Raw genomic sequence first — 17,090 nt, 5'->3', positions numbered from 1 at the left:
CCAGCCTCACAAATAAAGAAATTTAAACAGACTGAAAAATCAACAACTCTCCTTGGATCTGTAGGAGAGGGGAGGACACCAGGGAAACCCACTGCCCCGGAGGTGGAGAGACAGGTGAGCGCAGGGAGTCACAGCAGAGATTCACAAGCAGAAAGCACTGGGAACCAGTACTGCCAGCGGCCTTGAGAACTGTAATTGATGAATTGCTGGAAACCCAGAGCAGACAACTCTGAAAGCTAAAACTCCAGGAGGAACCAACCATAAGGAAGCCTCTGAAGACTCTCTGGAATTTACCTCCTGGAGCTCAATCCACTCCAGCTTCTGGCAGTGCAAGGGGGAAAGGAACCATTTGAAATGCCCCAGAGCTCTCAGTAATTCTGAACAAAGCCTGCCCTCATGGGAAACTAGTTAACTGGAACCCGAATACCAGCATATTATCAGAGCCTCACTGACCTGACAAGAGGACACTTCCAACTCAAATGGCTCTAGCCATCTTCTCTCACCTAAGGGGTTGGGTGAGAAAAAGCCGAGAAACACTTGTGAAGTTCACAGTCCAAGACATAAGCTCACCAAAGTGGAGCCCATTGTGAGCACTCAAAGTGAAAGTTTGGCTTAACTTTACTTCTTTTGGCTTAACTTTACTTCTTTTATTGTTCTGAGCATCACATAAGATAGGACAGAAAAGACGTGCTTAGCAAATCTGAACATAAAATTCACCTCTTGATTATTGTGGCCATAGCAATAGATACCTTTTTTTTAAATTTTATTTTGCTCAATTTGTATTTTTCCTCTTGCCACGTTATTGCACATTCCCAAAACAGCTTGAAAGGTGTTTCTACTAAATGTACGTGTGTGCGACATTCACCGCAATGTTTCTAACAGAACTCTACCAAACATCTAGGTGAAATTGAAAATTATAAACAACTATTCACAGATTCCCACATATTAAAACTTGGCAAATCATGGTTATTTGGTAGAATATAGCAAATTAATTTTTGAATTTTGCCTTCATGAATTCCCAGTCAATATAGCTCAATAGACTTATTTTATTTATTTATTTATTTATTTATTTATTTATATTTAAAGAGAGGTTTGGGGCAAAGAGAGAGAGGGAAAGAGAGAGAGAATCTTAAGCAGGCTCTACATCCAGCAAAGAGCCTGATATGGGGCTCGATCTTACAACCTGGAGATCTTTTATTTTTATTTATTTTTTATTATATTATTTATTTATTTATTTATTTATTTATTTATTTATTTACAACCTGGAGATCTTGACCTGAGCTGAAATCAAGTCAGACACTTAACAGAGTGAGCCCATCCAGGCTTTCTCGAGAGACTTTTTTTTAAATCTTCACGTTCATAAAGTACAATTTTTCAGTGGAAAACACTTCTATCAGTAAAATAATAAATAAGTAATAAATTAGAAATTCAAATGAGGCCACATAGAACATGTACGCAAACATGTATACACCATGTGTACAATATTTAATGTATTTAATATAGCTTCTGTGTATGTATCTTATATGCACACCTGTAAATATGTAATTTAAACATACACATGTAATCACACATCCAGCACTTGCTGTTACAAATACATTATTGAAAAAAGTAAACTTTCAACGTTTACAGTAATGTAGAAATCCTAATTCTTCAAGGCTTGGAGAAGACCATCAGCTTTGAATGCTAAGCAAGAAAATGTCTACTAAGCAAATTCTGCTAGCAAGATCTAGAGAAACTTTACTCTAAGAGAACAAACTTTTTCAGATATATTAGGATCTATTTGAATACGAGATGTTTTCATTTGCACATATAGAGTAATAGTACTGATTAAGGTGTTCAGCAAAATAACAGAAAAAATTAGCTAGTTGTTCTAATGCATTCATAAGTACTAGGCAAACACCAAATATAAGTAATGAAATACCTTGGGGAAAGTGATGGTAAGATAGAACAGGTTAGTTACTAATTATATTTGCATACATAGCCCAATATTTTAATGTTGGACATTTTTTCCTTGCTAACCACTGCATCTGGGCCAGTTACTCCTTTTTTTCTCATAGGAGAGCCAAACAGATGTAAACTCATTTTTATACAAGCCAAAGAAAATAATTAGGAAATGGAAATTTCCCCTGTCCAAATCATATAATACATTCCAAAAGCAATTACCAAAGATCGGGATATTGTCTGCTATTTTCAATTAAATGTCCCATTACTTTCTTCCACTGTCACAGATTACTGAAAGTAGGTAGTTTCACATTAATTTAGAACTCTTCGCAATATATAATACCAGAGACAGCCATTCTCACTTGTGGTCTGAGGAATGTAATTCATTGACATTTTTGCAGATGGAAACAACTTGTATGATTAATGATGCTGCTGTTTGCAATCTTGCTCAAGATCCCCCAACAAAAGGCACAGAATATCATCTCAAGAAGATATCAGCTCTACCCCAACATCAGCATTTTGCTCAGAGAGAATATTCTTTGAGTTTCTTTTAGGAGAAGGGATAGGCTTAATTTAAAGAAACTATGTTGTGGTTAGTCGTTGCTTTTGTTTTGGGGGAGGAGGGCAATCAGATTTTCCACAATTAGTGATGCTAAATACAGGAAACGGACATGATCCCCTAGCAGAATAAACATACTTGAGTTAAATAACAGCTCTACAATTTCCATGTTGTGTGGTGTGTTCTTGACCAATATATTTAGCCTGAGTTTTAATGTCTCTTTACTAAAACAAAATAAAAGTTGTTTTGAGGATAAAGACAATGTACACAAAGCCCGTAGCATATCATAGGTGCTCATGAAATAACGGTTTAGTAAAATGTTTATTGGCTAATCCACATAGGCTCTTCTATTTTGGGGAGAAAATATATAGGACAATAGAGAAGAAAGCTTTCTCTCCACCACACTGTTTAGAACTGCTCAGAATGCCTCTGACACTCTGAATTCCCAGAGATGAGGATTGCTGAATGAGTAAAAAGTATGTTGCAAGGTCTTTTTCCAAACTTTACCACACTCAAATATACACAAACTCAGAATCACAGGATTTGCTCCTTCGATGATTTCGATGTCAGTAGCTAATCCCAAATTTTTAATACCACCAAAGTCCCATCACAATCTGCTTAATCTGTTAAAAAATAAAAAAAGAAAAGAAAAGAAAGAAATCTGCTTAATCACCACCTCCCTTCTTGCAGATGTTCTTTGGGAAATGACTATAAGACTTTCCCTGCCCAGTGAGTAAAAAAAAAGGCAAAGATCATTTTAAGTGGTTATTCCTAATTCTACAGCTGACTTACTCAAAGAAGTGCATTTAGTGTCATATCCCCTTATCAACAGAGCACCCACCACTGACCATTTTTGCCATTTTCAGAGCTCTTTGACACGCCTCATTTGACACGCCAGCCAGAATTTGGATGCCGGCTCTGTATCGAAGGAAGACCTGCCCAGGGAGGCTCTGAGACCCCTGATCAGCCACTGGTGTCTTACCTGTTGCAGGTGGCACCCCTACTGAGCAGCTAGGTAAAAGCTAAAAACATAGATGCCTGTTGAACAGACGCCAATCTATGGATTCCCAAAGGAATACAGTGTATCAGTCAACAATTTCTTAGAGTAACCACAATTATATTCCCATCTATACTTTTAAAACATCCAAAGCTCCTGGAATAGTACCTAGTAACATACTGATTATTTAATAAGTATTTGCTGTAATTATTAAAACGGAGGGCAAAAAAAATTTATAAAGTTTTATTATTCAGGTTGCTTCTAAATAGGAAAATTAAATCATGTGTCTGAGTCAATTTATAGAATTTCAACATCATAGCTAAAATATTCTTCAAATAAAAAATGCTGTGTAGCTACTTAAAAATAAACCACAAGGAAAGTATCCAAAATTCATAATTTATTTTTGGAGCACAGAATTGGTTATTCCTAATTAACCATGGTAATAAATAGTCTTTAATCTAATTACTGTTAGTCTGCTTATGTGCAGCTTCTCAAAGTTTCTCACTCCTACCAGGAAATCCTCATTCCTAGCTAATGGGCAAATTAATGAAATGAGGCATGTCAAAGAGCTCTGAAAATAAAAGTACTATTCAGAAGAATGTTATCTATATTCAGCATCTCTAGCATCCCTAAATGACCAATCATTGCTATTCTACACATTGTACTCTCGCTTCACTTAAAAGTACGGGTGGACTGGGGAATGGAACTTTTAAAAGTTCAGAGTTCACAGAATAATACAACCCACACCCACTGCTCACCACCTAGAAATGTATAATTGTCAGTATGTCTACATTTTTTTTTAAACCTAGGGAATATATTATTATGGATACTGTTGAAATCTCTGCACATCTGCAAGTCCAACCCCTTTTCCTTCCTCCCTGCCCTGGTATATATTTTTCCCATTCATTTCTTCCCACTTCTACGTAAATGTATCTGTGAAAAATATAAAGTTAATATGTAAACAGAGTATCTGCGTTAGTTAGGTTCCAAGCACACCAAATTAGGTAATTTGGTGGAGAATTTAGTAAAGGTATTACTTACAAAGTTGTGGACAGGGGTTAAGAGGCATCATGCAGGATCCTAAGGTGAGCAAAAGCCAGAAATGATTACCACCTGGGGCCTGAGACTGTGAAGGGAAGCTACGTGGAGAGGAAGCTTTGATTTGGGCAGAGGAATGCAATCAATCCGTGTGAGCTGGTGAGAGAGAGCTGAGGGAGTAAGTGCTCTAATGTCACCATGTCCTTGACTTTGGGAGTCCTGCTAATAATGTCCCCATTGTCCAGCAACTAGAAGATGGAGGATTTGTCCCTTCAGGTCCCATCAAGGTCTCAGTGCATACACAGCACAAGGTAGGTAAGGACAGGGAATGGGTTGAGCTAGAGGTGGGAATTGGGTGAGTTCCTTTTTTTAGTTAAAGGAAATTCCCTTTTTTAACTAGTTGCCTGGGAATTTTTTTTAATGATGAATGAAGGTGAAATTTTGTCAAGTGATTATCTTTCTGTATCTTTTCAGATTGTCATGTAGTTTAATCTGCCAATTGTTAAATTATAACAGGAGATTCATATATGCTAAGCCATCCTTGAATTCCTAAAATAAATCCTGCTTTGTCATGCTTCATTTTTAAATACCATTACATCTAATTATGAATATTTAAGGTAGATATTTTGTATCTCTATTTATGAGTTAGGTTGGCTTAAACCTGCGGCTTTCAATTGCCCTTGTCCTATGTTTGCACCAAATTTACAACAGCGTTATAAAAGATGTTGAGTAAAATTTACTTATAAGAGTTCTCTGCAATTAAAACTATGTTGAACCCACATGCAGTAACTATAGGAGCTGATGACTTTGAGATTTGTGACTGTAAATTTTACTTAACTGGATGTTTCAGACTTTTCATTAAGTTTTGGCAGTATACGATTACTTATACTCTTTCAAGGAATTATGTTTTAGTCTAAGTTTTAAAAGTCATTTTTATGACATTGTTTATAGTTGCAGATTTTTAAAATCTCTATTGTAACTGCTCTTACAGTCTCCTTTTCATTTCTCCTTTACCTTGATGTCCATAGGATTTGGTCTGTAATGACTTAATGATTATTATGTTCTAATGCTTTTAGTAATTTTCACTTTAATTTCAATTTTTTAATAAATTATTCAGAAATACATACTCTTAATATCCAAAAATTATAAGGCTGGAGACTGCCTTTTGATTAGAGGTTCTAATTTTTTAAATTGTGGTCAAAGACTGTAATCTAGAAGATACTAATTCCTTGGAAATTATAGAATCTCTTTTATAACTTGTTATGTGACCAATTTTTGTGAACTTTTCACATGTGCTTGAAAGGTATTAGATTGAGTATGCTAATGGTTTTGCTCAACTCTACTACCTTTTAAATTATTGGTCTGCTTTAACTGTAAGCTTTTGAGAGAAATGTGTTAAAATTACCCACTATGACTCTAGATTTATCAATTTGTCCTTGATATTATATTGAATTTGTGGTTTCATTATTTCAATGCTACATTGTTAAATGCATAGGTATCTTGAGTACTGTATCATCTTGGTAAGTTAGCTTTTATCATTATAAAATATTTCTCTTTGTCTAGGTCATTGTTTGAAATATATTTCTGATATTAATAATGCTAAATCTTTTTTATTTTTGTTCTCAGTTTTCCTGGCACATCTTTCCTTACAACTTTTTTTAAACTAAATTGACCCTCAAAAAAAAAAAAAAACTAAATTGAGTGTGATTTGAGTATATCTTTTCTAAAGAGCACCTCACTGGACATTTTTCTTCTAAACCAAGAATATCTTTTAACAAGTTAGCTTAATTTTGCTTTATAATTTAGAGGATTGCAATTGTCTTAGTGATTATCTGTAATCTTTTAACACATATACAAACTTACCTTTACATTTTAGTTATAATTTGTAGCTTAATCAGTACCTCTATCCTTATCCATAAATTGACCAGAACCCAAACACTTAACTTTTCTCTGAAATATCCACTGTCCATCATCCTTATTACTGTCTAGAATTTGTAGTTCCACTTTGTTTTCAAACATAAAAACTTAGTATTCAGGTGCCTGGGTGGCTCAGTTGGTTGGACATCTGACTCTTGGTTTTAGCTCAGGTCATGATCTCATGGGTAGTGAGATCAAGCTCCATGTCAGGCTCTGGGCTCAGTAGGGAGTCTGCTTGGGGATTCTCTCCCTCTAACCCTCTCATGCTCTCTCTCTCAAATAAATAGATAAAATCTTTTTTTTAAAAAACAGTAATTTCTATTTTTTGCAATAGACAACAAATTGTTTCTAATTACCTCACAAATTTCAGTTTTTCCTTCCAAGTTATTTTGTTTTTATTACTAACAGTTATTTTTGGAGAATTTCCCCCATTTCAACTAGATGTTCTTGCTTTATTAAGACATTGATGTTCTTGCTTTATTAAGACATTGATGTTCTTACTTTATTAAGACATTGTTTATTTGTTCATTCATTTATTCTACAAACCATAACTAAGTGACAATCATGATGATGTGTGGTGTTGGAAGTTGGATATATGAAGATGAAGAAATTAGCCTGTAGCCAGAACTCCTAAAAACAGAGGGTAGAATGGTGGTTGCCAAAGTCTGGGGGAGTGAGGGGGATGAAGAGATACTGCTCACAGGGTACAAATTCCCAGCTATAAGCTTACAAAGTTCTGGGGATCTAATGCACAGTATGGTGACTATAGTTATCAATACTATATTATATACTTGAAAGTTATTAAGAGAGAAGATCTTGAATGTCATCACTGCCCCCAAAAAATATATAATTGTGTGAGGGATGGAGGTGTTAACTAACCTTACTGTGATAATCATTTTGTAATAAATACATGTATCAAATCATCATCAAATCATCATATGTGTACCTTAAGTTAACACATGTTAAGACTATCTCAATAAAGCTAAAACAGAAAGATGAAAGATTTTCTTCCTGACAAAATGACTTTGTGCATGTATTCATTCACGTCCACCACAATTATCTCAAAGGAGTATCAGTCATAATCATGGTAATAACTCTAAAGAACAATTTTAGTAAAGGGAGCAAGATTTTTTCCCTTTGAACTTGAGCTCAGGGCAGACTCCAAGAATGACCTTCAGATCCTATGCACACCCTTTAATTGTATCTAGGAGTTTTTTTCTCCCTACATAGCTTCTTTTCAATGGTCATTATTTACTTTTAATCTCCTATAAATCAAGTTGTTCCAACAAGTATCTTCAAGAATAGAAAGGTCACTGCATGAGAGAAATCCTGGTGGCTTTATTGTTACTAGCCATAACAACAATCATGATCAAGTGCTCATCTATCATTTTCAAGAATGAGAGTGTTTGATTGGTTGCTCTATTGGAAAAATTCTGATGGTGGTATGGAGGGGGCAGAGAAGAAACAAAAGAATAATAGTGTAGGAGATGATAATCAGAGGGATGCCTGGGTGGCTCAGCGGATAAGTGTCTGTCTGCCTTTGACTCCGGGCATGATCTCAGGGTCTGGGATTGGGTCCCACATCGGGCTCCTGCAGAGAGCCTGCTTCTCCCTCTGCCTATGTCTCTGCCTTTCTCTCTGTGTCTCTCATGAATAAATAAATAAAATATTTTTTTTAAAAAAAGGGAGATGATAACCAGAAAGGTGAGCCCAAATTATTTATGTGCACAGCTTTAGGGAACTAGAGGGAGAAATTGTCACTTAAAATGGAAAAACAATACGGGCTGGAAGAGCAAGTCCATAAACAGAATATGTGAGAATCATCAGGGAGTAACTTTCCTCCTAGTTCTGGTTCCACAAGACAAATTTCTCTAATTCTCTTTTTTTAGTAATTATTTTTCTTTTTCTTATACTCCAGCTTTCTTTCTTTTTTTTTCCCCCTTTGTTAGTAACTCAAGGCTATTATGTCAAGAACTGAGATCTGTGATGAGTGTATAGACTTGTCAAATCACTATGTTGTATACCTGAAACTAATAGAACATTGTGTGTCAACAACAATTTGGTAAAAAAAGAAAAGATCTGAGATGAGAAACTATTGTCCTGACAATACCAGGAAAAGTACCAGAGACCTAACTCTCTGATAGCCATTTACATGACCTATGGTCTCCAAATGACCCTTTCTCCTAAAGTTTATTTATCAAAGTTCCAGGAAGCCAACCAATTTGAATAGGTGGCAGTATTGTCTCTTAACAACAAAACCAATTGTCTCTGGAAGCCTTTTCAGGTAAAATATAGTCTGTTTGTTTGTTTGTTTAAAGATTTTATTTATTTATTCATGAGAGAGAGAGAGGAAGAGAGAGAGAGGCAGAGGGAAGAGAAGCAGGCTCCATGCAGGGAGCCTGATGCAGGACTTGGTCCTGGGACCCCAGGATCACGCCCTGAGCCAAAGGCAGATGCTTAACCACTGAGCCACCCAAGTGTCCCAAATATAGTCTATTTAAACAAATCCGTTCAGTCACAGATTCAGTCCAGCATCTATGGCCATTAGCAAGCAATAAATGCCCCTCCCCTCATATTCAACACCCCCTAACTTAGAATGTTGTGTTACTTTAGTCAGTAGAGTGTTCAAATACTGCCTGACCAAGAGTTCCCAAAGATGACCAGAAGTGATATAGGAGAAAATTAACTGTTTGTAGCAAACAAGTAAAAGAAAAAAAAAAGTGTATTGGTGACACACAGGACTGTCAAGGTTGCTTCATCAGGAATTGGTATGTATTGATCCTACCTTAATGTCTGCAACTAAAGAAACCTGTTCTTTTCAGCTGATAGGAGCACCTTGCAGAGATGCCAGAATCACATGGACATAGTAGGTTATCCTTCCCAAAGATAATGGGCTCAAAATGCAGAGGAAATAAAAACCCAATGTTGATCTTTCATGCGCCAATCAGTGGGTACAAATGGTGTTTGAGGGAGCTTCCAGCTTGTCTATCACCCTTGAAGTCACATCACATAATCAGTCATCTCCTTTTCTTAGGTTAAGTTTAGTCTCCCAGCATTCCAGGGAACAGAAAATCACGTCTTCTCTTGTCCTGTGTTACCAGAAGGCATCATTAGATGGCAGCAGTGGCAAATAACTGCAGAGTCCAGGCTGGGATTTTCTTTTTTTTTCTTTTCTTGTCTTTTTTTTTTTTTTTTTAAGGCAGAGCAGAAAGGCACTCTGGAAAGTAAAGCAGTTTGTGTGGTGGAAGGTGAATAATTATTCTGAAATAGTCTTTCAATAGGCTTAAATTTTTCATTTTCTTCCATTGTTCCCCATCTGACAGCCCACTTGGAAAAGAACACCTTTGTGTATTGGGTCTGTGAGGATTCCAAAGAACAATAGAACAATATCCCCTGATGAACAGAATGCTGTAGAAGTGTTCCACTGCTATAGCACAGGCCAGTGATGCTCAAATGATATTGGAGGTATTAAAAAAAAATACTGTAGCAAATATGGTCTTGCAGTAATCACTGCAGATCTAAGATGAAGCAAGGAATGACTTTTGACACATCATCAATCATTTGGTGAAAACATTTCACCTGAGTAAAACTTTGATAGAAATCGCTTCACGAACAGGACTCAAGTTTGCTGCCCTTCCACCGAGCCAAGGATAATGTCACAACAGGAGGAGGGAGGCATTTTTAAAGGAAAACTTGAACTAAATAAGTCAAGGTCCCCTGGGAGAAGAGAAATAGCCAGTAAAAGGGGAAAAAAAGATTTATCTGAAAGAGTATAATTGGTAACTGCTCCTTCACTTCTGCTGAGCTGGGCTGAGCTGAGTTCTCTTAGCCAACATCCTGCTCTAACTGGCTGATCACAATAGTCCTTCTGAGAAAAAAAGGAGCATGCAAATAAAGCCTCTGTGGAAGCAACAGGGCAATCCAATTACGTAACCCAACTGTGCAACCCCAGGTCCTATTGTCTTTGAAGGAAATCAGAGATCCACAGGTTGTTTCCAGCCTTGGGGAAAGCTCTCCAGGCATTGGATGTGTTAAGCACTTGAACTACACAGCATCTCACCTAGTATTCCCAAGGAGCATGTTATCATCCTTATTCCGTAGAAGAGGAACTGACATTCAGAGACATTAAATACCATGTGCAGGGGTCCACAAATAGGAAGGAGTAAAGGACTACAGGCCCCAAGGCCAAGACTCCTCCTCCAGGGTGGCAGACAAGGCAAAGTAAGAAGACATTCAGGACCACAGGCTGAGAGCTCTGAATTCTGCACTCCCACGGGTGATTCCCCAAACTTTTTAGCTGATAGAAGGGATCAAAGGAGTGGGAGTTGGAGAAATGTGGGTCCTACTCAAAGCCAAACCCAGACCACAAGTCTGCAACAGCCCCCCTCCCTTCCACCCATGGCAATTGGGCAGCTACTGTCTGTGTTTACAGTGGAGAAATGCATCTTGGTCCTACTACCTGTCCCTCCTCATAGTGAACCTACCTGCTGTTTGTTTTGGTTTGAGCATCACAGGGCTACTTCCATTGTAAATTTTCTGATTAGTTTTCACTTAATGGTTTGGCACTGATGACGGTTACCAAGACTCTATTTCATTTGAGTTAGCAGAAAGGATGGTTCTTTCCCAGCTTTACTGAGATATATTGACATACAAGATTGTGTAAGTTTAAAGGATACAACATGTTAATTCGATACATTTATATATTGCAAAATGATTATTACCCAGAATGGAGTTGGTTTTGTTTTTTTGTTTGTTTGTTTGTTGTTTTTTGTTTTGTTTGTTTGTTTGTTTTTTGAGAGAGAGAGCACATGCATGTGCACACGAGTGGATGAGGAAGGAGCAGAAGGAGAGGGAGAGAGAATCTCAAGCAGTCTCCATGCCCAACATGGGGTTTAATCCCACCACCCTGAGATCATGACCTGAGCTAAAACCAAGAGTCCCATACTTAACCAACCACACCACCCAGGAGCCCAGAATGGAGATTTTTTTTAGTTCTATCATTCCTCCCCCATTTATTAGCTAGAATTCCTCACTAAAGAATTTTCCCTCAATAATTGTTTGATTACCTGAAACAAATAGACAACAACAAAACAAAAAGGCAGGATAAATGCTTAATTCTTTCCTTTCACTTATTTTCAAAATACTGAGCTGGTATTACCCAACCTTCAAATGAACTTGTAGATTTCACATAGTTCATGTATTTCAATATGTTGTAGTCATTATTTGCTTTTATATTCTTCCCAAATTTGGCCAGTGGGAGGTCCTTCAAGTTGGCTCATATAATCTTGCTTTGGGACATAACCATATGTGTCAAGCTCAACTCAAACATTTCTTGCCCCAGAACTAGAATTGGCCATTTCTCCCAGGAGCCCTGGTTCCCTCACAAAGGAAATGTTACTCAGATATTATAGCTTTGTGTGGAATGATAATTAAAAGTGAGTTAGTCATGCTTCTAAGCTTTTTCAGTGGGCAGAACTAAGAAATGTGTAGTTTTTAGAAAGAAAGAAATCATAATTCAAACTGATATTTCTAATTCAAATCAAAGATTACAGAATGTTTATTGTAATTTTTACAATATTTTATTCTAAGTATATCCTTTTCTCACTCTGAAAATTTTATCTCCTAAAGATATTAACTTAATGAGTTGGTCAGTTTATTGTACTCTTTATAATACTATTCAAAATAATAATGTAAATATTACCACTAACAACCAGCCAAAAGAATTCAATCTAAGATGTCTTTACACTTTTTTTGTCGTTAGGATATATCCCTAGGGATATACAATCAAAATATGTGTTTTAAAGCCATTTGCAATAATTCTTGATATTATACCATGAATTGCTATAAAGTTAGGGTTTTTAAAAAATTTATTTAGAATTGTTTTATTTCTTTTTTTAATTTTTAGGATTCTCAATATTTTGGTGTGTTTTCTTCTTTGATTTAACTTTGTTTTTTTACGTAAAATATTTACATAATTCCAAAGTCAGAAAAAAAAAAAGTTTGTAAAGAAGCAATCCTCATCATGTCTCCTATTTCTCTGTTCCCACCACCCCATTTTTTATTAACTTTGTGTTTATTCTGCTTTTGAAATTCTAAATAAATATGAATATATTACTTCTCTTCCTTTCTTAACTGTAACATACTCGAAGCGCTCTGCTACATTTTGTTTTTGTTACTTAACAATGTCTTCGGGATCCCTGGGTGGCGCAGCGGTTTGGCGCCTGCCTTTGGCCCAGGGCGTGATCCTGGAGACCCGGGATCGAATCCCATGTCGGGCTCCCGGTGCATGGAGCCTGCTTCTCCCTCTGCCTGTGTCTCTGGCTCTCTCTCTCTTTCTCTCTGTATGACTATCATAAATAAATAAAAAATTTAAAAAAAAAAAAAAAAAAAACAATGTCTTGTGGCTGTCCTGTGTCAGTACATAGAAATCTTCCCTACTACTTTCCACGGCTGCCTACTATGACATATTGTGAATGCTCCGAAGGTTATTTAACTGGTCTCTCTTTGACAGACATTAGGGTTGTTTCTAACCTTTTGCGAATTAGTGCTCTACATTCATCTTATTTAGCCCTCCCAAGAGTCCAGCCAGTTTGGCTTACTCTTATTTCATAGAAGAGAAATGGCTGCATAAGCAGTTAAGGACTTGACCAAAGTTACAGAGTTAGGTAAGGGTGGGGGAGAGACAGGATTCTCCTACTGCCATAATTCCTCTTCTTTGCACAAGTAGGAATGGTTCATGTGGCAGTAAGTATCTGCTAACACCTTTATTTTAGAGTTGAGGGAGGGAGCAGGGTAGATTGTAGAGGAAAATTAAGCCTTAAGTTCAAGGCTGGAATTTCAGGTCTCAGCCAGCTTGTGGGAAGAGTATCTGAGGGAACAGCTGGCCTTTCTGGCACTGTCCCCAGTCCAAGGAATGCCAGACATCCACAAGCAGGTGGGTCTATTTTTGGCAAAAGGACCTTCTCAGTGCCTGCTAAAAATCACATCATGTCCCCTTCTATCACAGTGTACTTTGCTTCCAGGGTTAAGCCACTGAAGACTCTTGGAAGGATACAGAACAATCTATTCTTGACCCTTCCCTCATCAGTGGCTCCCCACTTCTTCCAGACCAGTGAAAAGTTACACATACTAAAACCAAACAGAGCAAGCACAGTTCTAAGCAAAAATTATGGTCTTTTAAGAGAAGAAATTAAGCTGAGATTTGAAGGAAACCTTAGGACTTTGGCCAGAATCTTTCACTAGTTTCCCTTCTTCCATCACTCTATTTTTTGTAAGAGCAAAAGTCAATTCTGAGGGATAATTAGTCCACACCATTATGTCATTTTAAAATGAGTTACTTTGGACAACTGGGTGGCTCAGTGGTTGAGTATCTGCCATTGGCTCAGATCATGATCCAAGGGTCCTGGGATCCAGTCCCGCATCAGGCTCCCCGCAGGGAGCCTGCTTCTCCCTCTGCCTATGCCTCTGCCTCTCTCTGTGTGTCTCTCATGAATAAATAAATCAAATCTTTTTAAAAAATAAAATAAAACAAATAAAACGAGTCTCTCAAGGCAGGGCCTTGTCTCAGAATACTTTTAGCCCAATGTCCTCCCACATTCTCCTCCCTAAAATAATCATGTTTCGGATAAAGACCAAAAACACTGTAAGATATGAGGATCATCAGCTTTTCAATTTCAAGACACAAATCATATTCAACTGCAGAGTCCTTACCAAGGCAGAACAGACAGCCACTGCATTTTATAGATATTTTCCAAGAGAGTTTAAACAAAGGAGCTTTCTTTTCCGCCTCAGTAGTTGGAATATGCTGTGCCCCGTGTAGTCCTGTTAATAAAGGTTTTATTGTGCCATTGCTAAGCTTCTGAAACCAAACAGCTCAAGCAAATTAGCCACAATATTATTGCACTATGGGCTGAGTAGCAGTGGTTAACCATGTGGGTCTGATCTCACTGTGAAGCTGACCAGCTTCCCAAGTTTGCCTGGCTTAGGACACTCTGAGCTCAGGTGTGTGGTCCCACTCAAATAAAGCCAGCACTTCATAACTCCCATCTCCCTCTTGTCAAGACACAAACTTTGACATCTGAGTCAATGCCTGAAGGTTCACTCACTCGGCATATATGAATTTACTTTCTTCAGAGTGATGGGGATGGGAAGATGTTTGTGAGCAAGACACACACGATCCCTACTGTATGAGAGCCATAGGAAGAAACATAAGCATAGAAAAACAAATCTATAAAAGTTAAATGTTGCATTATGACCTCGGGTATATTTTTGAGCTCTTCGTGCTTGTATTTATCCACTTGTAGAGGAGGATAACAAAAGTAACTAAGTCACAAGGGTATTAGAAAGAGTAAAACACCTGGAATGTGTCTGGCACATGGAATGTGCTCCATTAATATGATATATAGTTAATGATTAAGTATCCCTCCCCTGAATCTGAAGCCAGATTTTTTTCCTTACCTTTCCTAAAGTCTATCTTCCAATATTTCATTTAATTAACCCAACAAACCTGTAATACTGACATTACCTACTCTGAAAAAATTGAGGCCACATTGTTGAATGGACTTATCCAAGTCATACATTTCATATAAAGTAGAGATGAGCCCCAGATCAATTCATATCAATTCAAGCCCCAAAGTCGTTATGCTTTTCACCCATACCTTATGTCATTTCCTTGTAAGAGTCAAAACCATCAGGCCATGAAAACACAGAGCATGAAGAGATTAATTCAATCAGGAGGTATTTAGAGAGGTTTCTTGCAGGAAGAAATTGGAGCACACAGTCTCCTGCTAAACTTTCCATGAATCCTCATTACAATAAAGCACATTTACTGAAACCAGAAATTCTTTTCTCCCTTTGGCCCCCATATGTAAGTCAACAGCAAGTCCTGTGAGTTATAATCACAAATTTTATTCCAGTACCTGCATTTTTTATATACATCTACTACTACCACCCTAATTCAAGGCACCATCATCTTGTATGTGGTTTCTCTACACCTGCACCTCTTCCTGCCAACCTATCCTCTGTTCCATGCACAACAGCAACAGTAACCTTAAAATGCCAGCCAAACCATGGCACTCCCCTACCTTAAAGTCCTTCAATAATTATCAATTGTATTTAGAATTAAATCGAAATTCCTTACCATGGTTCTAGGTATGCATGACCTGGTGCCTGCTCATTTTCCCCACTTTCCTGAGGCATTTCTTCCTACTCATTATTCTGCAACTATAAATGCCTCCTTTATTTCATCTGACAGAAAATATTTCTATTCCAACTGAAGACTTTGTATTTGCTGTTTTCTCTGCCCAAAATGCCATTGTCTTTCCCTCCTGACTGGTATATTTTTACTCTCCAGATCTCAAATATCACCTCCTCAGAGAGATTTCCCTAAACACTCCATCTAAAATAGGACCCTTTCAGGGCTCCTCCTACCCCCACTGTTATTCTCTATTACTGCACACTGGTTAATTCCTTTAAGGTACTAATCAACTCTGTAATTTTAAAATAACGCATTTATGTATTGACTGGATACCTATTGGAATATAAAGCTCCAGAGAGATTGGGGATTTCGCCTATATTGTTCTATATGATATCCTGGGCTTATAGAAGTTCACAGCATATTTATTAAAAAGGACAGAGGGGAGGAGAGGAAGCTAGGAAGATTCACTGCAATTTTTTCAGAAGCATAAGACTCTAGCAGGTATAAGGAAGGTAGGGAGGCAATCCACGGCAGAAGGAATAGCTTTAATCCAAGTCTTAAGACAGATGAGTCCAAGATTTGTTTAAAGAACTGGATTAATGTGCCCAGAAAGAAGGTCTACAGGGAAATTAAGAATAAGAACACTAGCCAATTTACAAATACCTGTGAAATGTGTATGGCATCAAAAATACTGTACTAGAAATTCTAGTTATATATTGCCATATAACAGATTACCCAAAACAGTGGCTTACGGCAATCACAATCATTTATATTCTTCATAAATCTGCAATTTGAGCATGGCTCAGTAGGAACAGCTCATCTCTGGTCCATGTGACATTGGCTTGGGAGACTCAAATAAGGGCTGGAAGATCTATTTCCAAGACGGTTCACTCACATGGCTAATTAGCATTGACTGTTGTCTAGGAGCTCAGCTCCAGCTGTGAGCTGGGGTCCTTCCTTCCTCTCCAAGTGGGCATTTCTACAGACTGCTTAGTTTCCCTCACAGCATAGTGGCTGGACTCCAAAGAGCAAGGTCTGAAGAAAGAGCAGCAGAAGTACAAGGCGTTTTTATGATTTATCTTTGGAAGTAACATAGCATCCCTTCAGCTCTACTCTATCATTTGAGATAATAACAAAGCTCCCCCCAGGTTCAAAGGGAGGATATCTAGAATCTGGGTAAGTGGCAAGGTTTCTAGAAGAGAACTTGAAATAGAAGACACTGTGGCAGCCACCTTTGTGAAATACAATCTACCACATAGGGATATATCAGTATACTGTGGAGTTATAGTACCGACCCTCTGGAAGCTCAGGCTCTAATGAAGAAGCTCAGGCTGTAATGAAGGCTCCATATATTTTTTTTTTTTAAGGTGGCAAATTCAATGATGGGAGAGGGAAAAAAGTGTTAAGCTAACACCAAATTATCTGTCACCGCACTCAGAATT

The 17,090-nt window shown here is 37.6% G+C and overlaps 1 long non-coding RNA gene across 1 annotated transcript in view; it reads left to right on the top strand.

Annotated features, from left to right (window-relative positions):
- Positions 1 to 4,738: 4,738 nt before the first annotated feature.
- LOC125752319 (uncharacterized) overlaps positions 4,739 to 17,090 on the top strand; it is a 53,978-nt gene continuing 41,626 nt past the window's right edge. Inside the window, exon 1 of the long non-coding RNA XR_007401529.1 lies at positions 4,739 to 4,846. This is a non-coding gene — a long non-coding RNA (uncharacterized LOC125752319). The remainder of the gene's footprint in view (positions 4,847 to 17,090) is intronic.

The sequence above is a fragment of the Canis lupus genome, chromosome 13 (genome assembly GCF_003254725.2).
Source record: "Canis lupus dingo isolate Sandy chromosome 13, ASM325472v2, whole genome shotgun sequence".
Classification (NCBI taxonomy): Eukaryota; Metazoa; Chordata; class Mammalia; order Carnivora; family Canidae; genus Canis; species Canis lupus.
The sequence above is the reverse complement of the archived record's forward strand: the minus strand, read 5'-3'. Positions and strand labels throughout refer to the sequence as shown.